Genomic DNA, 9,789 nt, shown 5'->3' with positions numbered 1-9,789 from the left:
GAAAGCAGCTGCTGAAATTTACCATCAAAAGAGTGCTGCTGTAACTCACAATCTAACATCTGCAAGGAAACACCAGAGAAGATTGCTGAGAGTGCATCTGGGTGGAGCTTTATTTCTAGGGAGGCCTACGCGCTGACTGGGTTCTATGGAGGAGAGTGTTAGGCCATCCTTGAGAGTGGAGTGACCAGACCCATGCCCTATCTTTCCAGAAGGTCTTGACATGCAGCTGGATGTCCTGACCTTCAGAGGCTTTCTATGTAAGTAGAACTGAGCCCTGGGTAACCAAAAGGTGGGGGATTCTGCGTGCCTTAAATCCTTTCCATTTATAGGGGAGTGTGGGTAAAATTGTGTAGATTCTTAGCCTATTTAAATAAAAAGATTAATTTAATTAATTCCCCATTTGGTGAAACACTATGGGGTGATTTTTGTTATAATTTGAAATTAACAGTGCACTTCCCAGTGTGCTCTGAAAACTATAGCCTATAATTTAATTGGGTAATCCATTTTGTCCTGTTGATCCAAACATCTTTAAGGAAGAGGGGTGTCTTTGTTTTTAAATCAGTCAAATCTTTCTCCAACTTTCCCCTAACACAGACCTTTCAGCGGAGGGGGGGTTTCAATCCAAAATTCCCCAAATCGTTCCAATGCACTGTCCGACTTCCCCAACACAGACCAAAGTAGGGGGGTTCTGAGAAACAAACCGTTAAATCACCCTATGTTTATTTTAAACCAAAAGTGTGGGTGAAATCATAATTGCCATATGGATTTGTACCTATCTTGAAATCCTACTGCTAGCCTTTTAAGCCCGTGGGAAAATCTAAATTGCGCAGCACTACCTCTATAAATGTGTTCACTGATCAGCGTTAATTATTTCTTGAAGTAAATTTGTAGAAAGTAAAGAATTGTGAATTGTGTTCTTTTCAACTCACTTTTGTGATGTATTTATGTTGAGAAGTGTATTGTGTTGTGCCATGGATAAATTGCTGTTGGACATTTTTTGTGTGAATTTCTACTACTTTTAATTTAAATAAATACAAATATATTTCCTGAACACTGGCCTTGTTCTTGGCGTATTGTTAGCTCAGGGGAGGCTTTAGGGATCAAGGGGCATTATATGTGTCTGAAGTAGAGCTGAATCAAATTATCTGTTAATATCAGGATTCGCCCATGGAAGTTGTGGAACAAATGGAGTCTCTGACTATCCAGTACACCTTCAGGTCTAGTCCTCTCCCAACATGGCGGCCCTTTACTATAAAACAGAACCACGCCCCCTTTTTGGCGCGTTGTATCTGTTTGATCTCAGACCATTTCAACGCTGCTGCGCTTGCGGAGCTCCCTTCTGCGGATCCTTCCTTGATTCCTGCCTTGGCTCCCAATATTTCACTGCTGCTGCATTTTGCTCATCTTGTTCATTATTCCCTGTCTTTCTGTCCTTGTACGCTTCTGTAAACTTTCCCTTTCATTTCCGCCTGTGTTCTGCTAGCCTCCCAGCCTTCGCTCTTGTCATTCTGCCTTCTCCTCTTATACTATTAATCACACTTACCTTGGTGATATTTAACAGCTGGCTTGCTGTTCTGATTTATTTTCTTGTTCGCGTTTGCAGTTCAGCCTTTCCTTTCACCGCACTGCGGCTCTTCGTTTCTGCTCGCGGTCGCAGAGCTGTTTTCTCCATATACTGCGACCGCGACTCGGGTGCCTTCACTCCCCGGGTTCTGCCAGTATTCTAGGTAAGTGTGACTCTTCTGACAAACTATCTTATTCCTATTATTCCTATTCTCCTTCGGTGTCTCAGCCCATACGTTCTCTTTTATCTACATCATCTATTTACTTTACCTGCTATCCTGTTATACTCCTCCCCCGGACACTATTGAAGATCAAGCTTACGGTCTACTACCATCCACAGGCTAAACCTCTCCCAAGTGGGCAGACCTCCCTTAAGACTTCAAGCCTTATACAGCCTTCTACAGCCGCATCTCGAGGACTGCCATTGCCTGCAATACCAGGGTTTTTTCTGCCTATCAGGCTTTTTCCCTGCAACTCGAGGTCTGGCTCCTCGGGGTTCCCCTTGGACAGGTGCCCCCTCCTGCCAAGGTGGCCTCTGAGGGAGCCAGGCTTTATTTACACAAAAAGAAGAAGAAGCCTTCCCAAAGGCAGTTGCCTACCGAATCCAGGAAATCCAGGAGAAGACCCACCACGGAAACCAAGGACAGCTCATCAGAAGGCTCAGTTGAGGAGGAGGTTGGGAAGGAAAGGAGCTTACCTGGCAGCCTTGACAGTATACAACGCCAAGAGATCCCCATGGCGTCCTTGGAGCAGTATCAGGAGTTGGTGGTGGCTATGCAGAATTTCACAGTTGAAGTACAAGCATTGAGAACAGAGAATGTAGCTTTAAGACAGCAGGTGGTCCTGCATAGGGATGACCGGGGTGACCTACCCCCCATGGCCTTATCGTTTGGGTAATACGATGGGCATCCTGGGGGCCTAAAGGAGTTTCTAGACGCCTGTCAGGTGTACTTCGCATTTCGTCCCCATGCCTACCAGACGGTTCGGTCCAGAGTGGGATTCATCATAGTTAACCTGATTGGGAATGCTTTGGCGTGGGCCACTACGTTAGTAACTAACAATGACCCCGCATTACAAGATTTTGACCGCTTCACACACTTGTTCAAGGAGAGATTCGATCGACCTGAGGTCCTTTACACCTCATTTGAAGCCATATTGGATGTGAAGCAAGGTATTACAGACGTACAGACCTACCTCTCCCGGTTCATCAGACTCGCCACAAAGGCAGACTGGCCAGACTCTGCTAAACAGACCATATTCAGGAGAGGCCTTCATGAAGATATCAAGGACGAGCTGGCTCGGATCGCTCGCCCTTCCTCTTTTCTGGAACTTACAACTATAGCATTACAGATCGAATTTCGTTTAAATGAACGTCGGCAAGAAAGGAGAAGACCTCGTCCTTTAACCACAGCAGCACCCCTTTCTCACCCTCCCCGAGAGAACACCAGAGGTGATGAACCCATGCAAATCGGAACAACCAGAGGTCCTCTAACTCCAGAGGAACGAAGAAGACGCCGCGAAGCAGGACTGTGTATGTATTGTGGCTCTTTCAAGCATCTACTTCGCAACTGCCCAGAGGTACCACCTTGGCGGAAGGAAAACGCCAGTCCCCGAACCTATGCAAGGGAAGTGTCGGGGGAACAAGCTACAGCCCTTGCTACAACACAAGACCAATAGAAGAGGGTGAAGACAACAGGCTCATGGTTTTCAAGGTGCAGATATGGGTTTCTGGTCCTGAGCCCATAGAGGTGTTGGCCATGTTGGACTGCGGGGCTGCAGGCAATTTTCTTGACATAGATTGGGCCCGGAAGAACAATGTGCCCGAGCGCCTTAAACTAAAGCCCATTCCAGTGGAAGGAGTGGACGGTACTCCACTTTCCTCAGGTCCCATAGTCAAGGAGTCTGTTCCCTTACGAATGAAGATGGGTAGGCATACAGAAGACATGGTATTCGATATGATTAAGGCTGCACACTTTCCGTTGGTCATCGGTATTCCCTGGCTTCGAAGGCATAACCCTTCAATTGACTGGGTCTCAAACAGGGTGAGCTTTGATTCAGCTTTTTGTCAAACACATTGCATGGAGGTCCCTAACCTCAAGATTGGAGTGGAAGAGATGGCTATTCCAGTAAAGAAGACGGTGTCTTCCATCCCACTTCAGTACCAGGAATACGCTGAAGTTTTCAAAGACACATTGCCAAGAAGCTTTCCTCCTCACAGGCCGGAAGATTGCGCCATCAACCTCACCCCTTCAGCACAAGTTCCTTTTGATTGGATGTACCCCTTGTCGTTGCCAGAAAAGGAAGCCTTGAGAGACTACCTAGATGCTCACCTCCAGAATGGACTGATCCAAGATTCCAGGTCGTCTTGTGGAGCATCACTGTTCTTTATACCAAAGAAGGAGTCCGAAAAACTCAGACCCTGCATTGATTATCGGGGGCTCAACCAGGTTACAGTCAGAGACCGTTATCCCATGCCCCTGATAAGGGACGTTCTTGAAGCTGTTCAAGGAGCAGAGTTTTTTACCAAATTGGACCTCAGGGGAGCTTATCATCTCCTGAGGATCCGCAAGGGTGACGAGTGGAAGACAGCCTTTCGGACCCCTCTGGGTCTCTTTGAATACAAGGTCATGCCGTTCGGGCTTGTTAACGCCCCCACCATATTTCAGCAATTTATGGACAGGATATTTTCAGATTTATTATTTGTGCCGGAAGTTGTCTATTTGGATGACATCCGGGTGTACTCTCGTAGCCTTCCGGAACACAGAGATCAGGTCAAGGAAGTGCTGTTGCGCTTACAGGCAAACCCCATCTATTGGTCAAACCCGAGAAGTGCACTTTTGAAGCCAGTTCTGTGACTTATCTGGGTTTTATCCTTTCTGGTGAGGGTGTACAGATGGACCCCAGTAAGGTCCGGTCTATCCAAGGCTGGAAGGAACCTCAAAACGTTAAGGAGATTCAGAGGTTCCTTGGTTTAGCAAACTTTTATAGACAATTTATCCCAAATTTCTCCAAGATAGTACAACCCATCACTCATCTGCTCAAGAAGGGCATCAAGTTTTTGTTTGATGAAGACCAAAGGGAAGCATTTCGTTGTTTAAAGGAACATTTCTCTACAGCTCCCATCTTAGTCCAGCCAGATCAAAACAAACCATTTATCCTCGAGACCGATGCCTCCGCTGGGGCGGTAGGAGCGGTACTGTTACAAGGTACAGAAGATGGATATGAACATCCAGTCGCGTACTATTCAAAGACTCTGACTAGTAGTGAACAGAACTACTCTGTCCTCGAGAAGGAACTATTGGACATGAAACTGGCATGCCAAGAATGGCGCCATCTGCTACAAGGGGCAAATCATAAGTTCCTCATTCGCACTGACCACAGAAACCTAAAGGTTCTTCAACAGATGGAATGTACCAATGCCCGCCATGTCCGTTGGGCGTATTATTTTTTACAGTTCGATTTCTGTCTTACCTATATTCCAGGTACTGAAAATCATGTTGCAGATGCACTATCCGGAGTCAAGGAGAAGAATCAACCAAGGTTCAGGGTCATGAATTAATGCTCCCTACGGTACAAGGAGTGGCTACTATGATTCCTTTCTTGCAAGACCTTTTAGGACAATATGAAAAGGAAGAAACACATCTCCGCTCAGTCACTCAAGACCAGAATGGCCTATACTACCAAGGGAAAGCTCTCTATATCCCTTCATAGACCCTGCAGATCCACATTCTCAAATGGTGCCGTGATACTCCATTGTCGGGTCATCCAGGCATACGCAAGACTCAGGATCTCATACATCGTCAATATTGGTGGCCCACTCTCCTCCAAGACGTAGACAGATACGTCTCTTCATGTCCGATCTGTGCCCGCAGCAAGAATCCTACAGGTAGGCCGATCGGCCTGCTACAACAGCCTAAGGTACCAGGAAGAGCTTGGGAACATATCTCCACTGATTTTATAGTGGACTTACCTATCTCCCAGGGAATGAATACCATCATGGTAACTATCGATTCCTTCAGTAAACTAGCACATTTTTCGGCCATATCCCACCTACCTTCTGCTCCGGAGATGGCAGAGATTTTTCTAAAGGTTATAGTCCGATTACACGGCTTATCAGGAACAATAGTCTCGGACAGAGGGTCTCAGTACACCTCTAAGTTCTGGGCCACCTTATGCCAGCAGCTGGGTATCGACAGAGCGTTATCATCGGGCTACCATCCGCAGAGCAATGGTCCGACTGAGAGGCTTAACTCCACCCTCGAACAGTACCTCAGGTGTTTCTGCGCCAATTAGCAAGATGAATGGGTATCCTTTCTCCCTCAGGCTGAATTCGCCTATAACAATGCTCTACATACATCCATCTAGATGAGCCCATTCCTCTGTACTTACGGATACCATCCTAACCCCTTGACATGGATAGGTACACCTCCTACCAGTGCACCTGCCATTGATAGCCTTTTGGCGGAGCTTCTAGAGGTTCAGAAGACTGCCAAAAAGGCGCTGGAGACTAGCCGACAGACACACAAAAGGTGGTCTGACCGGAAGAGAGCCATTAATCCTGTCTGGAAGCCCAACCAGTTAGTCTGGTTATCCACAAAGATTTTGCCAAGATGGGTTCATGCCGGCAAATTTGCACCACGTTTCATAGGGCCTTTCCCCATCGTCTCACAGATCAACCCTGTAGCCTACAGACTTAAGCTACTGGACAGACTTCAAAGGATACACCCGGTCTTCCATACCTTTTACTCAAGGAATACCGGACAGACCCTAATGTACGGAAGATATCTAACCAATGTCCACCGCATCCACCTGACCAGGAGGAGTACGAAGTGGCGTATCTGGTAGACTCCCGCTATCGTAAGGGTAAGCTTCAATATCTGGTTCACTGGAAGGGCTATTCTCTGGAAGAAAGAACATGGGAACCCAGAAGCCATCTCCATGCTCCCAGACTCATCCGACGTTTTAATCGTCTTCACACAGGGAAACCCGGAGGGCCCCCGAGGAGGAAGGGGTATACTGTCAGGGTTCGCCCATGGAAGTTGTGGAACACATGGCGTCTCTGACTATCCAGTACACCTTCAGGTCTAGTCCTCACTCAACATGGCGGCCCTTTACCATAAAACAGAACCACGCCCCCTTTTTGGCGCGTTGTATCTGTTTGCTCTCAGACCATTTCAACGCTGCTGCGCTTGCGTAGATCCCTTCTATGGATCCTTCCGTGATTCCTGCCTTGGCTCCCGATATTTCACTGCTGCTGCATTTTGCTCATCTTGTTCGTTATTCCCTGTCTTTCTGTCCTTGTACGCTTCTGTAAACGTTCCCTTTAATTTCCGCCTGTGTTCTGTTAGCCTCCCAGCCTTCGCTCTTGTCATTCTGCCTTCTCCTCTTACACTATTAATCGCACTTACTTGGTGATATTTAACAGCTGGCTTGCTGTTCTGATTTATTTTCTTGTTCGCGGTTGCAGTTCAATCTTTCCTTTCACCGCACGGCGGCTCTTCGTTTCTGCTTGCGGTCGTGGAGCTGTTTTCTCTATATACCGCGACCGCAACTCGGGTGCCTTCACTCCACAGGTTCTGCCAGTATTCTAGGTAAGTGGGACTCTTCTGACAAACTATCTTATTCCTATTATTCCTATTCTCCTTCGGTGTCTCAGCCCATACGTTCTCTTTCATCTACATCGTCTATTTACTTTACCTGCTATCCTGTTATACTCCTCCCCCGGACACTATTGAAGATCAAGCTTACGGTCTACTACCATCTACAGGCTAAACTTCTCCCAAGTGGGCAGACCTCCCTTAAGACTTTAAGCCTTCTACAGCCTTCTACAGCCCCATCTCGAGGACTGCCATTGCTTGCAATACCAGGGTTTTTTCTGCCTATCAGGCTTTTACCCTGCAACTCGAGGTCTGGCTCCTCTGGGTTCCCCTTGGACAGGTGCCCCCTCCTGCCTAGGTGGCCTCTGAGGGAGCCAGGCTTTATCTACACAAAAAAAAGAAGAAGCCTTCCCAAAGGCAGTTGCCTACCGAATCCAAGAAATCCAGGAGAAGACCCACCACGGAAACCAAGGACAGCTCATCAGAAGGCTCAGGTGAGGAGGAGGTTGGGAAGGAAAGGAGCTTACCTCGCAGCCTTGACAGTTAAACAGTTTGTTGCGCCCCACCTTGAGTGGGGAGGGAAGAAACTCCCTGTGTTGAGGGTGGCTTCTCAATAAACGGTTACAAATTGGGGGCTCATCCGGGATTTAGCTGCCTATTCCTGATCCATGACAAGTACATTGTGGCAGACTATTCATTTTGATGCACTTGCATTAAGGTGGAGGGAAAATCATCTTTGTTTTGTTAAAGTGACACCTGAGTTCCAGGGAGGTGTATAGGTAAAAAATGAAGATTGTGTAAGAACTGATTTGTGTGAGGAAATCAAGTAGGAATAGGGTGATTTTTGGCCCTGCATAAACAAGTTTTACTAAGGTGCAAAAATCCATTGTGAAAATGGCTACGTTACAAATTGGTGAGGCCAGGGAGCATCTCTTAGTTAAATTATTTCTTAAAGGAGAATGGGTTGAGGGTGAGGCTGGAAACTTGCAAACCAGGATTGTGTGGGAGGTTACCTAAGTAAGCAGTGATATTTGGCTTGAAGTTGGAATATTGCACAAAGCACTAGAGGCATTTTACATGACCTAGAAAGCTTGTGCAGAACAGATACAAAAGGCTCAGCTAACTGCTCAGTTATATTTTCATTTGCTTTTAGTGGAAGAGTGTTGGCAAAATAGTGAGGCTAGTAGGATGAATCAGGCTGGAGACCTGTCAAAGACCTAGGATCTTGTTCAACTCAAACATGAGCTGAAAACACAACAGCAAGCCAGTGCAAAGAGAGCGATAGAGTTTGCTGCACTGCATAATGCATCCACTGAGGGTGCAGATACCATAAACCACCTTCAAGGCCAATTAAATGACCAAAATGGTCATAATAAAGGGTTGTCAGATGACTGTGTGGCCCTCAAGTAACAAATCAAGACCTTAGAAAGGGAAAAAAGTCAGTTTATCATTAAAGAAATTGACTCACAAAAGGAGTATGATTAAATGCATCAAGGTATAAGTACTCAAACAACAGAGGATGCAGTTGATTCAGGAAAAATACATCTTGAATCAGAATAACCATGTCCTATTACAGAGGATAAATCAGTTGGAAATGGAGGTAGAAAAGGAACAGCCAGGTTCTCAGGAATTGACCAGAATTTAAGAAGAAAGGAATGAGCTAGAAAGGCATGTGAGAAAAATAGAAGCTGAACTATCAGAGACAGTGAATTGTAGGGATGAGCAAGAGAAAGAGATTAGTCTCCTGAAGGAAAAGAGCCTTGAATATGCACGTGGCATACAAGGCTCACAGAGGGATGATGAATCACTTCAACATGAGGTGCAGCAAACAAAAGATTGGTCGGTAGCTCAGAGCAGGGTGCATGAGATTAATCAGGATTTAGTGTCAGAAATAAAAATCCAGCTCTCTGAATACCAACAGGAAATACGGACAGAGGGAAGTAGGGGTGAGAGTCTCACAAAAAAAAATTGAGAATTACAATCACGCTCTGAGGCACTCTGATCAATCAGGATAAGGGACACGGCCCACTGTTCAAGGTGAGATTCCCATCTCATCAGGGGCCTCAGGTCCATCATTTACAACCTCCCAGGTACAAATGGAAAATGACCTCGTGTATGGCACCAACAAAGAACAGGGGAACATGAGGCAGTTGCACTTACCCAGGTTTAGCCCGATCCAGAAGGTCAGTCCTTATCTGATTAGGATGAATATTCATCTATAACACACAGAAGGAAAAGGGGCTGGACCAGTGTGTCCTGGGAAGGAAGGAATAATACTGTAAGTAATTCAGAGCATGAAAACCCTAATGAGGAGAGAGTCAGGGAGTTAGATTGGCAGAAGATACGACTACAAAGAGACCACCTTGCCCGCTTTGCTGAAGGAGAAAAGCCAGACTGTCAGCCTAGTAAGGGCATTCTAAAAACCTCTGAACATTCAGGGGAAGGGGGGAATTCCCCAAACTCCCTGCTAAGAGGGATGAGGAAACTGGGTTCTATCCTGGGCCTGAAAGGACATCCAGGGAGATTGAACCTGAGAGTTTACTTTGGTCCAGGTGTGAGGAGTCCAGACTCTGCGGTTCTGGAAGATATTCCCAGCCTCCTAGAGTTAGGGAGTGCATAGAAGACCGGG

This window comes from Ambystoma mexicanum, chromosome 1p (genome assembly GCF_040938575.1).
Source record: "Ambystoma mexicanum isolate Mex_15411 chromosome 1p, UKY_AmexF1_1, whole genome shotgun sequence".
Taxonomy (NCBI): Eukaryota; Metazoa; Chordata; class Amphibia; order Caudata; family Ambystomatidae; genus Ambystoma; species Ambystoma mexicanum.
This window is presented reverse-complemented; position numbering follows the sequence as displayed.